The 19,444-nt window shown below is 34.2% G+C and overlaps 1 protein-coding gene across 1 annotated transcript in view; it reads right to left on the bottom strand.

Moving 5' to 3' along the window:
* Positions 1-16,491, bottom strand: part of LOC134536654 (ras-related and estrogen-regulated growth inhibitor) — a 325,681-nt gene extending 309,190 nt beyond the window's left edge. Inside the window, exon 1 of the mRNA XM_063376461.1 lies at positions 16,355-16,491. The gene's annotated coding sequence lies outside the window, so the exon portion shown is untranslated. The remainder of the gene's footprint in view (positions 1-16,354) is intronic.
* Between the last annotated feature and the right edge of the window lie 2,953 nt (positions 16,492-19,444).

Here is a 19,444-nt window from a genome sequence, read left to right as displayed (position 1 = left end):
TTTGTCGCTGTGTTGTCCAAGATTGTTTTTTGACGTGACGTCTAATAAATCGATGAACGCCGGCTGCATGCACTAAAAAGTGTCCCATTGTTCCGTTACGCTCGTTGTACGCTTACGCCGCATTTATCTCTCTTCCACTCGACTGTTTATAAAGTGAAGTGAAAAGTTAATGTGGTTTTCATTGCTTATTACAACAACAACTTCGGCAATAAAGGTTAATTATTCTGGCGTTTTAAAAATCTGATTACTAGTATAATTTCAAGTATTTATTCTTTTATTATTAAAATAAAAATGATTCAATTTTATTCATAAAGTATGCAATCATTTCAGCAATGTTTTGTTATGACATCACGTTAAACTATCATCCGTAAACCGACTTTACAGACAACCAATTGTTATTTTTACTGTTCTTGTTGCTACTGTCTCGTCTTTTTAGCTCACTGTGTCCGACTGTGCTGTAATAATGTTTTAACTAATTCCTTCTATGGAATTTTCTGTGTTGCTTATGTTTTTTTTAATTGTTGTGACATCCGCTGACTTAAGCTGTTTTCTGTATGTTTGCATGATTTTTTTTATATATATTTTTATGTTATCTGTTTTTTGAAGTGAAAACCTTTTTAGCTGCGTTGAGCGATTTTGGTAGGGGAAAGTTCATTTATGAGAGGTAATGTTGATTATTTCTGGATTTAAGTTCTTTTTTTTAATTCTGTTTTAATGATAAAACTTCATTTCTTCTAATTTTAAAGTTATTATTGTAGGGGCAAAACTAAATGGTTCGCGTCACTGACATGCTAGTGATATAATACCAAAAACGTTTTCTTACTTACATTTGACGTAAAAATGATGTCATAATTACACATTTAAAACCAAAGTTTTAAGTTTTCACTTCGTCGACAGTCCCCATGACTGTTTTTTTCCTTTTTTTATAACATACAGTGTAACCAGCTATGTCTTATGACCAAAACAACAACTTGCATCGGAGGTGTGTCTACAATTCGATTGCTATGTTATCATCGATACTTCAAATTTATTGAAGCATTTTTCATGTCCAGCAAATGTAGAAAATTCTTCTGGGTCATTATCCATCGCAGGATATGTATGCTCTCGGACATATTACCTTAACTAATAATAACTACCGAGCTAAGCTGGCTATGACTTTATTTTCACTGTCAGAGCCCTTGTATCTTTGTTGGAGGCGCGTGTCACTGATGCGTGTGCTTGCCTGGAGAGTGGCCGCAGACAGTCTGCGCGCGCAGCATACATTTCATCAAATGTATGCATGTTACAAAATCCAATGGAACATAAAGTAATAAAGCTGAAATCAAATCTAAATATTAAAAAAAATTGAGCGTGTTTTTTGTTAGTTGCCAAAATCGCTCCATAATGAAATTTAAATGATGGTCGAGTGACGTTTTCTTGCAAATTTAATATTCAATGAAAAAAAACTTATTGCTTCACTATAAATTATAACATTTTATTTGGTAAATGAAACGATCTAAAGACCTGAAATTTAATTTTGTTTATTGCCGCAGGTGGAATAATACTATAAATATTTCAGTACATGACAATAGGAAGGCCTATCATTTATTAAAGTTGTAACAATTCACTAATTCTAAATTTAATATGTAATTGTTATCGTTGCAGCCTTTAGTGCGACGCTAATTTATTACTGTAATACATAAAAATTCAATTTTTTTGTGCTCTAAACAATCACTTGTCTTGACTTTGGAGCAACCACAGCATTTCTACAAGACATCAGAGATTTTTGGGCGGGTATAGAGAAGTAATACTTGCCATTTGTATATTATTTATAACTTATGATCAATACCTTAACTTATATTTTTATTTCAAAACTTTGCCAAATTTAGTCTAATTAATCCCCGTGGGATGAAACTGTAGACTAATATATGGCATATATGTATGTGGGCTAACATAATCTTTGTTGCAAATATCATCCAAATCTAATAAGTAATAGAGACTTTTTGATAACAAAATCTAACACTTAAAATTCCATATTTATGCATATGTAAGAAAAATTAAGAAGGAAAAATACAAAATTAAATTATAATGATTTATGTGATTCATTTCTTGTCATTTTAAAGCACGTATAATAATCATAGCTTATGATTGTAAAAAAAAATAATTATGTATTGTGTTATAGTTAATATTGGTATCACTATTCATACAAATCATTAAAATAAATATTTTAGAATTTAGATGATTAACTGTAATATATTTAAATATGTTGCAGTATGCTTTAAAATAAAATCTATTGAAAATATTCTTCTAAATGTTTTAATGTTTTACAATAGTTTAAAAAAGAAACAAAAAATATAAAAATACAATTAATATTTTAATAACAAATCAATTCTTCTTCTTGGTATCGATTATCAAGTGTACTTGTAAATTTTATTTAACTATAACATTTTTTTTTAAGAAAAAAGAAAACACTTTCGTGCCTGTTTTTAATATATTTGTGTGCTGATATGCATGTTTTGGGGATCAGCTTTCGTTGATCTAGTCAGTGGTTATATAGCATCTCGTGTTTGAACGCCTGAAATTAGGTTACCAATTCGAACTTTCTGTAGCCGGGTTGCAACACAGAAAGGATCGCATATACTCGTAGAACGAGATGGAGCTATTCGTAATACATATTTTCTGTGTTAGTTGTAGTTTAAGGTAGCTAAAATCCATGGTCACGTTCATTATTTGTCTAGCATCATGTGTCTGCGTGTGCTCGCTTTTCAAAAAGTCAATAAATAAAAGTCTAGTTCAATGGAGTTTATAGGCACATTAGCTACATCAAGCTGATTGTTTTTTGTTTTTTTTAAATAAGACGCTACAAGTTTTAAACAAAGGCCATTATATAAAATGTTTAGTTATAGTCTCCTGAAAAATTATTTAATATGATATGAGCTACAATTTGTAGCTTAATAATAGAAAGGCAAAAAAAAATTGTTGCAGAGTAAAAGGTAAACAAATGTTCTACTTCATTATGAACAATATATATTTCTTTAAAGATTTAATTTCTAAAATTAAAAAAAATAGTAGCAGAAATAACCTCCTATGGTAATATACAAAAAAATCTTATCTTAATATAACAAGCAAAATATATTAATAAAGTACTTTTTTGACAATTCTGATTCAATTTGTGTTCTGTGCTTTAAATAAAACAGTAGAAAAAATGTTTATACCTGTAAAACCGTTGAAATCTGTTATTTTATCGTCATTTGATAACAAAAATTGAATATCTACAGGTATAAAATATTTTTACCGTAAATGTTTGTATTCAACAAGGTTTGTTAGTTAAAACTATTGTATATACGTATTCGGTGCTAGCAGAAAAAATTTTTGGTAAAATTTTTTTGTGTTTTATAAATTTGTCGCAATGAGTTTTAGTTATTTATTTATTCTATACAGCTCGTGTATCAGTAAAAGCAGACAGGTCTATTTTCCTGTTGGCGCGCACAAGTGGGTTATCCGCTTGCAAGGCAAGCAAGCAAAGGAACACGGACGTATACTTAACGCGCCGTAAGAGTTCTCTCAGCTGACGAGCGGGGGCGCTGTAAGGCCAGCAACTGGGTTAAGTACTCGCGGCGCCGCTGAGAGCTCCCCGCTGCTATTGGTGCGAGGGAGGGGGAGGAGAGAGCTCCCCGCTGCTATTGGTGCGTGCAAGGGGAGGAGATACTCCCAGCTGCAGGCCGCTCAACTGCTAAACTGCTGCCCATTCCGGACTGCCTGCTTCCAGTGGCTGCCCTACATGAACGAGGCAATTTCCCACTTCCCACATTTTTATTAACTTAACTCTCCTAGAACAAAAAAACAACGGAAAGGCAGTCATGGGGACTGCCAACAGAAGTGAAAAATTTAAACTTTGTTTTTAAATGTGTAACATGACATCATATCTACGTCAAATGTACGTAAGAAATTGTTTTTTTTTTTTTTTTTTTTTTTTGTATTATATCACTAGCATGTCGGTGACGCGAACTCACAAGATTTTACCCATCCAAAAAGAGTCCAACACCCACATGATACAGTCGAGCATATACAATGTATTAGTGTGTATATGCGTATACATTTACACAGGCCGGTGCGCGTCGCCAGTCTGGCGCAACACGTCACTAGCATGTCGGTGACGCGAACCCATAAGTTTTGCCCCTGCCAAAAATCGCTCAACGCGGCTAAAGAAGTTTTCACTTCAAAAAATCACTCGACGGATAAAAAAAACAATGTAATCTACTTGACCACTGAAGTCGGATCAATTTGTTTAGGAAAATATGCATTACTTTACAGTTTTGTTGCTACTATACTGTGTGCAATTTTTTTTAAACTTTGGTAAAACTTTAAATATAAGATACAGCCCTCGTCTGTGACATGACTTTTAGAGACTTTAGACGAGGGTTAAAATCAATATTTTAATGTTATATCATTTAAAATTTCGGAATCCACGTTCAACTAGGAGGCATTCCGTACAACCCAAACTCTCTGGTCATTCATCAGCCTTTTCTCCTTCTCCTTTCTTCACGGCCTTCGCTGGTCTCGGAGCTCAGCCTGTTAGGTGCGTGTATGCGTCCGTTACATACTTCACAGTGTTACAAGTATGTGCATATCATTAATTATATTTAAATATTCAAATAATGCAACACAGTTGGAAGGACATGTACAGTTTTAACCAAACAACTATTTACATTTAGAGCTTGAAAAACGCATTCGAGTGGCTATAGACTTTACAGTCACTAAACTATATCAATATTGAGTTTAATTATTCACAAGTATTGACAATATTTTGCTTTTCCTAGTTAATTTAAGGTATTTTCTCAAAGATTCCTTGCTATCGCAGCCAGTAAACTCTTAATTTTAATATATATCTTGTAGTTATAAATTATATTTTTTCTAAACAGAAGTACAGCATATTTATGTATTGGGTCAATTATCTCGAATAGTTTTAGCAGTTGGGCTGCAGTCTCGTGTAATCCCTTTGTTGAACAAGTTCACGATAAAAACTACTGTGAATAAATAGCATGTCAAAAACTAAAAATATACGTCTCAATGTGAATAATTTTGAAAATAAAATCTTTAAAAAAAAGTAATTGTCCGGTCACAGTGAATTAATGATATTGTACACTTCCTGAAATAAACACGGTGAAATTTACAATGAGCTGATATAAGTATGCCAAGCTTTAACACTTTATTAAGTAACAAAACGTTTGTTTACCAGTTAGAGAATTACATCATTTATTTCAATTTTTATTGGAATGAGAAGTGACAAACAAAATTAAAATGACTTTTTTTTTAATAATTCAGAGTTACATAGTGTATGAACAGTAAAATTATAAAACAACTGCAAATATTTATTAGTTGAGATTGAATTTGTTAAACCCTCTTCGTTTAACGTGATAAAGGGGTAAATATAACATTATTATAAAAAGTAAAATTTAAAATATTTTCTAAAACAATTTTGAATATTTCATATTTTTAAAGTACGATATAAGTCACTTAACATTTGTCAGTGTAAGAATAACCCTATGTTTAACTGAAAAGATATTTAAAACTAGTCTCCCAATATTGCTCATAAAAACAAATAATTTTTTTTATGTTTTCGGTGGCTTAGTAGACTCGGTTTGTTTGTTCGCGAAGTTGGCAGGTAAGCAGTGGATAACTCGAACAAATATTTTCCGTGTGGTGTGTCTGTTCACGGGACTACTTAATTCTCCAGCAGCTTTACTGGTGGCCTTAACATAAGACAGCCTACTTTACAACACACGTACTTTAATTAGCTGAATCACGAATGAAACACGAGGAAGGCAACCCACTCTTCCTGCCCCATCCAGCTTGCTAGAGCAACTAGCGGGACTCCCCTCACACTAAGTCTACAGGCGGTACTAATTTGGCTCTGCTCTTGGCAAACTATTACATTCCCCTACATAGGAGATATGCCTGAAACAAGGAGGTTTTAAGACATTTATAAGATGAACATTAACATAAGGAACACGATTGTCCATAATATAATTAAATAAATACAAAAGTGGTGCAAGTGTAGTTAATAAATAAGGCTCCGAGTGAAGGTTTCAGGATGTAGCGGTGCGTCTGACCTCGGTATTGGGTTTCAGTGGTCAGAATCTTGACCTTGATCGTCAGCCATGGCCTTGGTTAGCACACCTCAACAGGAAAAAAAAAAACAATTTCATGGGAATGTTACCACAATTATATTTTTTTCCTGCAAAATAAAAGGAAAAATGTTTAGTAAAATAGAAGATATTTGTTAAAAAAAATACAAAGAAAGTTTAAAGTAAACAATTGTCCACGGCTCAAGCCTTGGCCCGTGAAAATATGTAATATCCGAATTTAAAAATTTTGAAAATTATGTCTTAAATTTTAATAAATTTAAAATTTTCTAAATAAGTATTTATCAAACAAAATCCTTATGAGTAACATAGATCCACCTCCCACGTCGTTGAGGAAAAAATAACACGAAAACTTTTATTAAAAAGAAATTAATTCTTTGGAAACATTTGTTGTCATCAATTTCATGAAATTGGAAAGATATAGCAAGCAATCCTCAGTTTGATTCCTGATGTACGCACTCCTAAAAAAAGGCATATAGCAGACTGTCACAAACCGTAATACTAAATGGACTGATTTACAATAAAACGTCTTGGGGGGGGGGGGGGGAGTATTATAAATAATATTTTTTTAATATTTCTGGTTTTCCCACTGATTTTCCATTAATTCATAAAACAACAATATTTAAAAGATAATAAATGTATTTTTCTACTAAACAATCCCTTATTTAATGGGTTTTATTAAATAAAAGGTAAATTTTCATATCGTTACTAGCATGTAAAGAAAGCATAAAATCACGACGCATATATTTTGGACTACCCATTAGTATGTAGCATTCACCTTGAAACACTTTTATTCTCATTATGCAATTCATTAAAGCAGTTAAAATTAAATCTTCCCCTATAGACACTTAATTTTTTCAGGGTTTTGGTAAACCTATTTTTGTTGATTATGAAATATTTACTAAGTTTTATTATGAAGTCTACATATGAACGGTGAATCAGAAACTGTTTACCTCATGATTTTATGATTTCATAACCTGATATGACTGATAATATATTTTTTAAGTTCATAAAAACTTTTATATGAGATCGCTTTTAATAGAAAAATAACTTTGACATGGTATTTCAAGTGGCCACGTCATGCTCGCCAAAGACGCGCGGCAGACTCGTGTGACGTGGCGGTCAAATGTGCTGGAATATTCTTTAGTAGCCGCAAACAAGCTTCGCCGGTCCTATAACTTGCTGGCGTATTGACGGCGTTCTGTATGAGCATTGCTGGTGGCGTTCTAACAGAGGTTAGTCACAATAAAGGGGAGAAACACGTCTCCACAACGGCACATGACGGCAGGGTGGAAAACCCACCTGTGACGTACTATAGAACATGTTATGAACTTGTGTAGATATCTCCAAACCTCGAAAAGTTTTACAGAAAAAATAAGGTAAACCATATGAATATTACACGCCCAATTCCAAGTAAGTACTAACTAAGCGTCTCTGAACTATAAGACCAAGAGCCTTACAACTATACAAAATGCATTCAGCAATTATTAGGGCTTCAAGTAAGCATAATACAAATAACATAAACCAAAACAGCCATGATGTCACTAAAATGTGAACGTATTCAGATATTCGAATGCACACTTAGCTGAACAGAGTAATTCGACTGCAACACAATATTCGCAAACATTTTCCCGCATTGTCAGACATCCTCTCACTCGACACCGCACACTTACGAAGCTTCTTGCACTCATAGTCGCAATTTCACGAAAAAAAATTGTCATTTCGCGGTTGTTTTGTAGATATTCAGTTCAATCAAACTATCTAATGCTATTGATATCGCACTATTGACATGTATATCTATAGCAAGCATAGCCTATATTCTGTCCACCTGTCTGTCCTTGGAACAGTACGAATGGGCATAAACATGGATAACTCGGTTCATCATTGCGATTACCATCGGGTTGATTGGTACTCCAGAAAGATATGCACTCTTCCTAATGAGGACGTAGTTTTAAGTGATTGGTTGTTATACTTATGGACAACTGGTAAAGTGTAATATGTGCTGCTTATTTCAAACTGACAATGCAAAAACAAATTTTCCACCCGGTTTTAATGATTGGAGGCACGGCTACGAACTACTTAAAAACAATGACCATAGGCGTAATTTTCTTACTTATACCACGAGACAACACAGTATGAAGAATAATTAAACTGTTGTCAGATATTTGGCAGTTAGTGGTTTACCATTCCAAGAAGATAATGAAAATTTTGGATCAAATTCAAGCGGTTCATTTCTTGGATGCCATGAGTCACTTAGTGAATATGATCCATTCCTTACCCAGCGCACTGGAAACTATGGCAATAAGGGTCAACTGCACACCTCACACTGGTCTGCTCAACATGCAATGAGTTGATTGAAATTATAGGTAACTATGTGTTTAAAACCATAGTTGAAGTGAAAGAACGTAGATACTACTAGCTCATTGTAGATTCTATCTGCCTTATTATTCTCACATTTACCAGTTAGTTATAATCTTACGCTATATAATTCAAACAGCTCAAGAAGAACCACAACCTGTAGAACGACTTGTTAAGCTTCTGCCTAGAATATTGCATACGTCTTCCGCTATAGAAAAATCTTTATTCAGAAGTCATGGATTTTTGTAAATCAGTATCGGTAATAAAATACGGTATTTGTATGAGCCGTCTGAAATTATAACAAGCATTTATTCAATTTAAATAAGAAAAAAATGCAAACAGCCTACGTATCTGAAAAACCTTAGTATTTAGTTGAATAATTTGCTGATTTTAATCTTATAATAAAAAATATTGAATTTGTACATTTTTCTGATATCTGGGGGACTGTAAAGGAAGGAAGTGGCTAAAGATTGTATCTACCCAGAGCGCTGACTGCCTTGAATCAAGCCTGGGTGTAGTCACAGATATGTAATGTTTCAGACTTGATCGGGCCAACGGGAATTTTTTTTCGGTACAATAAACGTCTACATCGCCTTAAAAGATTACACTTTTTTGAACATTATTTTTCCAGCACTCAATCCGTGAAAGCTCTGCAGTGTTTTGAGGAATATCCTTACACGGAGCGTTTCTGTGCTAACACATAAGGACTGCTCCCTGCATGCAGGCGGGTGTGGTCTGATGTTTGCAATACTCCTCCTTCTTTGCTTCTGGAACCGTCCGGCTCAGCTCAGTGATTGTTCAGATCTAACACAATCCTGCCAACAGAATACCGGGAAGAATGTTTATTGTAAAAAACTTCTGCTAGATTCCAAACGTAGTGTCCTTGTAACGTCATGTCGGCAGTATCATAGTCTTCAGATTGTCTTGACCAATGCTGGGAGATTCTGTTTAACTTTTATGTATATGTACGATTGGAAAATACAGCTTTCAGTTCTGAACGATCAAACAGCTTCATTTTCAATTATTAAAAAAAACAACTGAGGTAGCTGCGGGTAGTAAGGCCTGTCGCCTAGTAAGTCCTACGTATCATTAATAATACTTAAAATGAAGCTCGCGTCCAACTGACGTGCACACGAAGTACAGAAGGTGGAATGGTCTCAGTGTCACACACGTGCGACGCCCCCCCCCCCCCCTTACCCGCCTCATGAGGCGATAAGTAACAGACCACATTCCGTTGTTAATTACCCACGAAGTATTTAAAAAGAATAAAATGTTTGTTTTTTTGGTGGGCTTAAAAGCTTTTTTTGACAACATTGGACATGAATTTAAATTGAATCTAGATATTAACGTCACACATAGTGGGAACCGTCCAGGTATTCCTAGGCTTGAGACAAGCCGAGATGTCGGGGTCGAGCCAACGACCAATGACAAATGAGCACGAAGTGTTGGCTAGCACTGCCACTGACGACACTAACTTCGTGTAAATAAATTATGTATGAACTGCGTGTATTTTTATGATTCATTGTTACAATTTAACATATTTTGTTTAATAAAAATTTTTACCTATCCAATTTAATAATATTTGACAGGTTTTCAAACATCCGACATTATCTCTCCAAATTTATTCATTATAAAATTTGAAAGCCATAATTTTAAAACGTTACCCTCCAAACTGTACGACCTAATAGAGTTGAATACCTAATGAATTTTATTGGTATGGCGGGATCTGAAGACAAGAGTTAAAAATATTTATATAATTGGACAAGTATGGCACTTCGTTAGTGCTTGTTCTGAGGTAAGCATGGATATTACACAATATGTCTCTCTCTCTCTTTCTCTGTTTAAGCAAAGAGCGAGCCAAAATTAAACACGTAGAATGAATTTATATCGCAAGGAGGACAGTTATTCATGTTTTCAAGTTCCTTGCTTTTAAATCCACAGAATGAGCCTAGGCGAGACGGTTATGATATGCAGAAACGAGATAGCCGGTTGGGTAAGTCTAGGCAATGACTCATTAGAGTGCAACTATAGCCCGTCCCACTCTTAGATTGCAGTACACGGCTTATGGCGCGCGCTGTTGCCAAATCTCTTAACACATTACGAATTTCAGGAGATGCGTGTCTTTGTAATTTGGATCGAACAAGAAGCATTTTAAGAAACCATATCGTAATTTATAATATTTTATACTATTACACATATAAATTTGTAATAATGCCACTTTTATGTAAATTTCAAATAAAAACTACCTATTGTAGACGAAATTTTCTTATAGTTTTCTTTTCTGTTCTAAAAATCCCATATATATATAATTATACATATATATCACATTTTCATGAGCCCGATAAATGCCGTATTTTTGGACAAGTCATGTCCAAAATGATAAATAAAATATGGTAATGGAAATTCTCGGTCGAGTAAGTTATGGGAAAAATCCGAACAATTGGTTCGAAATGGGGAAGATTTTTTGAAAAACAGAAAAATCGCAACAACTCCCATAATATGAATAATATCGAATCCGTTTTAACGTATGATAACTCGGATTACCTAATGCCGAAAAATGTTTTCTAAATACATTTTTGATACGACCAGCCATAACTGCATGGGTTCGAAAAAAATTTTCACCGGACAAAAAAAGTAACTGCCTTAGTAGACACCTTATCAAATCTGTTTAAATTGTTTGTAATAATATCATAATTATTTTCCAAAACTTTGTCTAAAACAATGTTTGATAATATGCTTGGTGAGAAGGATAGAAAAATAATTCAAAATTTTGTACCATGATCGCTATTAAATTCCTTCGTATTTATTTCATACATTTTAAATATTATGTTCAAGAATCGATTATAATATTTTTTTGTTGACTAAGGCAACGCTCAGGAGTAGGGACTCAGATGGCTTGAAAATGGGTCGCCCGGTGAGGGCAAGGGGAGGGGTACTATTGAGTGCCCCACTCCTCACTCTCGGGAAAGCGTTGTTGAAGTGACGCTAAAGTACTGCATTTTTGTTTCACTGGTAACGGCAAACTGCTTTCTTTAAAAAGGTATGGTTTTCACTTAGAATGGTAAACTTTTGTAGACTCAGTTATAGATTTTATAAAACCATTTATTTATTTTAAAATTCCAATGAAAGAAAATACTCTGATCAGTGAATATAATTATATTTACAACACATAATTGCATGTGTTTCAAATACTTTTCTACACTGCAGAAACCCTTTTCTTCTACCTCTGAAGTATCACTTCTAACACACGTGAGGTCACACATCCGCGCGCATTTGTTTTTTTAAGAACAACAATTAAAAGACAAATATCTGAATAAAAAATTAAATTTTAACATATAAAATAAATAATTTGATTGCAGAGAGATGAAGGGGTTTAATACTCTCATGGTGAACTGCACAAAGTCTTAGTTTCAACAGGAATAAAACAACTAATTTCTATTAAGTTTTGAAAGATTCACTTTCATGGCCGAAACTTTTGGGCGTTATTCTATTGATATCACGATTTACATGTTTAGAGACGTAGTAGTAAAAAACTGTTTGCGTTTTTAAAAAAACATATTAAAATACGTAGAATAAAACTAATTTTAATTTACACTAAGTAAAGTTATAAATGATAGGCAAAAATAATTACAGTGTTACAGATGATAAACATAGTCTGTTTCCTGAACTTCTCTTTAGTAGCGGCTTTATAACTACACATAAATTACTACATTCTCGTAAACCAAATGACACAATTTTTAGGAGTCTATAAAACGTCTTTCTTTTGATTATTTGAGATATTATTTATATCATAGTGCTTTTTCACCAATTATTCAAAATACATGTTACAAATTATTTTATCGTAATTCTCTTTATCGTTTCCCTGTTCAGATGTAAAAATTTGTCAGACCTGCATACAAAAAAAACTGTGTAGCTTCAGAGTTTATCAGCGAACAATTCTCAGGGAGTCTAAAATAGATTCTGCAAAATATGAATTAAATATTTTAAAACTATTATTAAGTGTTTTTAAAAAGCTTTTATATATATATGCTAATTATTGTTGTGCATTCATAACAAGAATCTAAGGAGAGATATGATACTCTGTATTTTCGGAATTGACATATGTTGCTATATTCGAAAAAAAATCTTTAAAATATGTTATAAATTTTAAGACAACCCACTACTAAACGATTTTATAAAATCAATTTCTTTGGTTATCGTTACGATATGAAAATATATTTCCATTCTTTATAACCTAGTGACAAAACCGTTTCGGGAAACGCCCTAACAGTTGCACATTTGAGTATTTTTTGTTTAGCGAAAGAAATGAAATACGATCTGGGATCACATGGTTTTTCGTAAGGCTAAGTCAGTTTAAATCATGATTTTATTCACGTTTTAACATAAAGTTCATTATTTTCACTCGAATGGAAATACAGGCTAGTTATACAAATTATGAACAATTTTTTCTTGGCTGTAATGTCCAATATATGACTAAAATATCTTGATTAAGAAGCTTTAAAGAAAACAAGTTTCCAGCCAAGCTGTCTTTTTATATCACTATGTCGTATAAATAAATCTTATATTGTGAAAAAATTAGTTTTACATATTTTTTCATATCGGTTTGTGTTTGTTATGTGAACTTTTAATTTTTCGAATTACAGGTAACGAGATCTTCAGCCACAAAATCTGTAGAAGATAAACTTAAGCTGCTATAAGTTGAATAAGATTATTTAAATGCAAAACAATATTTAAATCAATGAGTGATTGCGTTGGATTTATGTGTAACAAATTCTGTTTTTTTTTTTTTTTTTAATGTTATGATGAAATTTGTGGAGGTCTTCTACCCTCTACATTTGTATTGCCCAGTTTAAAGTTTAAATCTGTTAAATCAATGTTGCATCAAAAACACAAACATTTTTTTTTTATGTGTTGCCGTTGTAAGTATAAAGTAAGTCGCAAAATGGAAAGCATCAAAACTCATGCCATCTAACACGACCTCAGATATCCCAAGGAAGAGGCGGGTTGCTTTTCCCGTGGTATATTTAGTGCAGGGCCATTCACAGAAACCAGTAACAGTCACATCTAAGACGGAAAGGAAACGACGGAATCGTGAGATGCTCGTTTGCCCTGCCCACCGCAAAAAGGCGTCACCGGCTTGACGAGACGATTACAACGTATCTCCTGTCGGGCAGACTAACTAGCGTTCTAAAGTGCAAAAGAAATATGTCTTGGCGACTTCTATAAGTATCATTTATATTCAACTAGCTGCAATACCCGGCGTTGCCCGGGCTGAACACAGGGTGAAGGGGACCTTTTTCGAAATCAGATGTAGTTAGTAATTGTCTTCTTAATTTTGAATGTCAAGTGTGGAAATAAATTTATATCACTTTCAGATCCCGACAGACGTTATTCTGCCAGTTTATAGTTATTTACCTGGTCTGTATGTAATTTAGACTTTATAAAGCTATATAGAAAAAAGCTGAAACATAAGAGATTACTAATATTGAAAAGATTCCATTACATAGCTAATGCTCGGCCTGCATTGCAATGCCTCATTCAGTTTTGTTTTGTAATATGTTTGAAGTAGTTCCACATATACAAATCATCTATCCAACACTCTATGTATATATTTATCTCTATATACATCTATACACATCTATGTATCTCTCTATATCTATTTATCTCTTTATATCTACATATATACTTCCCACTATCTCTATATCTTCTATATATGTCTCTATATAGCTCTATACATCTATAGGTATATCTCTTTATCTAACCCATTTCATTCTCTATACCTCGCTCTATCTCAACTTATCTCTCCGTCTCTATCTCACTCTATATATATCACTCTATCTCTGTCTCTCTTTTATATTTAAATAAATTGTGTCAACAAAAACAGACGAAGTGTCGCTATATAAAATGAAATGAACACATTTTTTGACACGATTCGTGCTCCAACTATTGAAAAATAGTAATACCGTCTCAGTAACCTTCATGGGCATGCGCATAACAAATCACCAACATTTCGTCGCAATCGAATGAATGGTATAGGAACGCATACGGCACAAACAAACGAAAATTAAAGACATGACAAACGCATCAAACGATGGTACGTTTAAAATTCAAGGCAACTCTATCTAATGACGAAGTAAAGAACAAAACTATTATTAGCGCCTTTATTTTGCTAGCCGCTGCGAGCTCCACTAAGCGGACTGGTCTCACCAAGGAGAATAATATTAATTTGCCAGACCTTACTATGTGTATGATCGTGTGTCATACATAGAGAAATGACACTCACTCACTATTTGTATGTCTATGACCTATGATTTTTTCTGTTATAAAATGAAATTATCACTTTTTCATTCCCTTAGGGATGGAATTTCATATTAATATGGGGTCTATGGTGTTACCCCAGGTTATAAGCTAGCTGTAGGCCAAATTTCATTCCAATACATTCAGTAGTTTTTACGTGAAAGAGTAACAAACATCCATCCATCAATACTCACAAACTTTCGCGTTTATAATATTAGTAGGATATTGAATGGCGCACGGACTCTGCAACTATGCCAGGAGAAATAGGTTGGCAGAGAGAAATGAAAAAGTCACACTGCATTGCACGTAAACAATATTTACAGTTGCTTTAAAATACACAAATATTTATAATAAATCGATGAAAGCCGGCTGCACGCACGAAAAAGTGTCCCACTACGGATGTGTCCTGTTTGCTCATTGTTCGCATGCGTGGCATCTCTCTTCATGCTCATTGTACGCATGCGTGGCATCTCTCTTCCACTCGATTGGAACGACCATCGATTTGACATTTCAATCATATTTTCGTCGTTTGAATTATTAATATTATGTAATTTAACGTTCGTCCACCGATTTTCAGCACAATCGGTAAGGTTATTTAAAAGTAATGTTGAATATTCAAATACGTTTTGAACCAACAATGGTGTTTTACAGTTACACATAATAATTCAAATTACACCCGGGATCTTTTGCACAATGTTTTAAAACATTTAAAACACATTATAAATAAGTTTGGTGTATTTGGGATGCGTATTTGTTATAAAATCGAGGTTATAAAAACGAAATAATATAATTCCCCTACCGTGAACAAAATTTTTATAAATAAGTATATAACATCTGAAACAATTATGTTACAAGTACGGTCTCGTGGCCGTGTGGTCAGCATCGCTATCTTCCAATCCAAAGTTTGACAGTTCAAATCCTGGCAGCTGCGAGATATTTTTTGTACTTGTAAATATAAATACGGCGCACGCAATATTTCAAAAGTAATAAATATATTTGAATTAATGAATGCAAATAAATGTAAATTTATTAATTAAATTGTACATTTCATTTCACACCTTTGTATCCATACAAAATAGTGATAATTCAATAAAAAATGATTCACTTTTATTCATAAAAGTATGCAGAGGTAGATTTTATCATACAAAAGATAGAAAATTAAAGAATATAATATTTTTAATGCTTAACTGGTTTGGTTGCAAAAACCTATTACTTACGGCTCAGTCTCAGGCCGAATATGATATTTCCTTTTCTTCTGGATCAATCATTTCATCAATGTTTTGTTATGACGTCACGTTAAACTATCGTCCGTACACCGACTTTACAGATGGTTTTGAAAGCTTGTTTGCTTACGACAGCGATGGTAATTAAAATTTTGATTATTGCAACCACTTAATTTTAATGAGAAACTAATCGCAGGCAGGCGTGGTATTGCCTCCATTATTACGTTATCAGTGATCAGTGTGTGGAGAAGACAGGGTGGAATTGGTTGGTTCTGCGATTGTTCCCTGTAATTGTGGATTATTGGATTATTGTTCGCACTAGTACGCGACTGTCTGGAGGGCCGCACTTACCATTAGTTGGGGACGAGGTTCGGCGCGGCTCCGCTGCGGCGCTGCTGACACAGAGACCAGGTTCCCGGCATGCACCGCGCGCGAGGCCCGCACGTGTCCGTGTAGCCGCGGGAGAGAGACACACACACCTGGCTACTGGCCGGCGCGCCGCGGCAGACTGGCCGCCCACTGCCTGTCCCGGGGGGGGGGGGGGGGGGGGAGGGGTGGGGGCGTGGAGAGCTGCGCGCGCAGCCTCCGGCCCAGGTGCGCGTCTCTGGACCACACGCCGCGCTTAGCTCGGCTCACATCGCTCCAAGTTTATATACCTACTGTTTGAAGTGGTTCAAAACTATTATAGTTTTAAAAAACCATTGAAACCAATTTATTTACAAACCTGAAAATAAATGACAACATAAAAACGTTATTTGCAGTTTTGTTTTAAATAATAGTTGGTGTGTGGGTTTTGTCGTATTATGCTTGATCGTAGAAAAAAAAACATATGTGTTTTTAAATCATATACCTATTTTAGTGGATAATATAAAAATACTAGTTCAAAAAAAACCTTCCTTTATTGTGAATATTAGTGATAGAATTTGTGTTTATGAATTATTTCCAGTGTAATTTCAAGTGTATTTATATAAGTGATGTTATGTTCTTTTAAGTACATATTATTTATTTACATTACAAATAATAAAAGATTACATTATTAATTAAATTCAGTGTTTTTATTGATTTTTAAATAATTAAAATTAATCTCGATTATCTAGCTAAATTATTTAATTAAATTTATACACGGATTTCTATTAATCCAATCTATATATTTAATGTAGTTCTTTGGACATATGCCATTGCAGTTTTAATGGCGCCTGTCCAAATACTGCATTAAATCCTAATTCCCCACTGCATGAATCATTTAAAAACTAATCCCATATATAGTTGAGCTCTTCACTGACTCACTGACTCTGTAACGCCAAAGAGATATGTGTACCTTGGAGACAAGCGTATCATGAAGCACAATTATTAGCCTACTCCATAGAGATGCGTAGGAAAAAAGTGTAACAATATAGTGTCACTGGAAATACAGCTATATAAGAGGAACACGCCTTAGTTATTACATTACAGTGTTCGTTATATTCATAATTTTTAAATGGGCACCTTAGGCGCGTTACGAATAACTGTGCTTATAATTATTACTTAAAATTCTTATATCTCAGAATGTTTAGCTCTAAACGAAAAACGGTGATTTTTTTTCTTTCCATTTTTGAAATACAAGTTTGCACCGCTGGGAATATTTTAGTGATATTTAGAATTTTGTACTTATGCCCTTTCGAAAATATTTGTTTTTTTTTTTAAATACACTTATATCTTAATTTGATTAATAACATTAATTTTTCGTCTATTATGTAAATAATATATGTTTGAATGCTCTAACGCATTTTGGTCTGATTTGCTTTTTTTTTTGTTATTACGGCTTTCTGATTTTTAAATTATAATCTTATTTTTGTTGGTCACTTCATTTATTACTGCTAAAATTATCGGTAATGAGCATTAATGAACTTTATATAGATATAATTTTTTGTCGAATATTTTTTCTCAGTCCATATATATATATATATATATATATATAATTAGTATCGATATATTAAATTAAAGTGATTTTTTTAGTCATCATTTTTCAACGGGCGTCCTAGGCGCCTTACAACCTCCTAGCACACACACACACACACACACACACACACACACACACACACACATATATATATATATATATATATATATATATATATATATATATATAAAACTGCGAAGTGACACAAACATGTCAAGACGGAGGAGACCTGTTCGCACTGAGAGACTGCTCCCCTGAGTTGCACAGCTTCAGAAATACACGTTCTATTTTCAAACAGTTAAAGATAATTTATTTTTATTTACGAAAAACATTAATAAAATTTTACAGTTTAGTCACTCGGGAGTGAAGAGCGAGTACTTTAGCGTTCTTAAGTGGAAACGTTTTATGTGTGGGAAGAGTAGCCACCTGGCGAAAATCTGCCACTATCGTGATAGACGCGGTGATAAAAGAGGAGATGATAAAGACTTTAAATATGATAGTGGAATATATATTTTAATGTCAGGACAGCAGGTCTCTAAGACGACACCACAACACAAGCAAATAAGTCAGATTATTTGTTTTGGTTGTGGCGCAACAGGCCATAACAGGGCTAATTGCCCAAATCATAGAGTAACATGCGTGAAGAAAGTTTCAGAAAGGTTAGCGAGCGTGAACATACGTATTGGGGGACGTGAGGACACAGGTTTAATTGTCACCGGATCTACATGAACCTTGATGCGTCAGGAGTGTTGTAATCCTAGGGCAACCTCAGAGTATCCGGTGTAAATAGTGTGACTTTTAGCATGGCCAACGGAGGTGTGGTATCAGCTACATCGCAAGTAATCACGTGTTTCAAAATTTATGATTTCTGGTGGAAATTTAACGTCGGAATAATTCCTGAACTAGCGTTTGACATTATTCCAGGTGTCGATATTTGCGTCACAAGGGTGCGCTTGTTGATGCACAACAGATTGGTTAATTTTTTCTCTGAGCACAGACTTCTAAATTATGACTTCTAAATTATGACTTCTAGAGGAAGCATAGCGTAGGAATGTGCTAGATGAAGATGAAATGCGATAAGTTTTGAAAGTAGGTTTGAGTCAACTTCAATAACGTCGGCCGAGGAGAGTTATTATTAATGTTAAGGGTTCGTTCAAATCACAGACATCGGAAATATCTCCTTGTAATAGTAGGGTATATTTATAAAATATTTGTTTTTTCCCCCCAGTAGATGTATTTGGTTCATTCTAGGGCAGGGGAGGAGGGAGGGGGATTCGGGGATTATGTCACTTCCTTCGACCATGCGCACACGAAAAAGTGTGGTCCCGTTACGTTCATCAGCCATGTACGCAAAAAAATGTCCCGTTACAGTAGATGGAAATAGCCGATTCTAGGACAGGCGCAGGATCCAGGATCCGACCTTGACATTTGACCTTGACCTTGAACATTGACCTTGACCTTTGACCATGAACCTTGACATTTAAATTTGACCTTGACCTTGA

Source organism: Bacillus rossius, chromosome 11, assembly GCF_032445375.1.
Source record: "Bacillus rossius redtenbacheri isolate Brsri chromosome 11, Brsri_v3, whole genome shotgun sequence".
Lineage (NCBI taxonomy): Eukaryota > Metazoa > Arthropoda > Insecta > Phasmatodea > Bacillidae > Bacillus > Bacillus rossius.
This window is presented reverse-complemented; position numbering and strand designations above follow the sequence as displayed.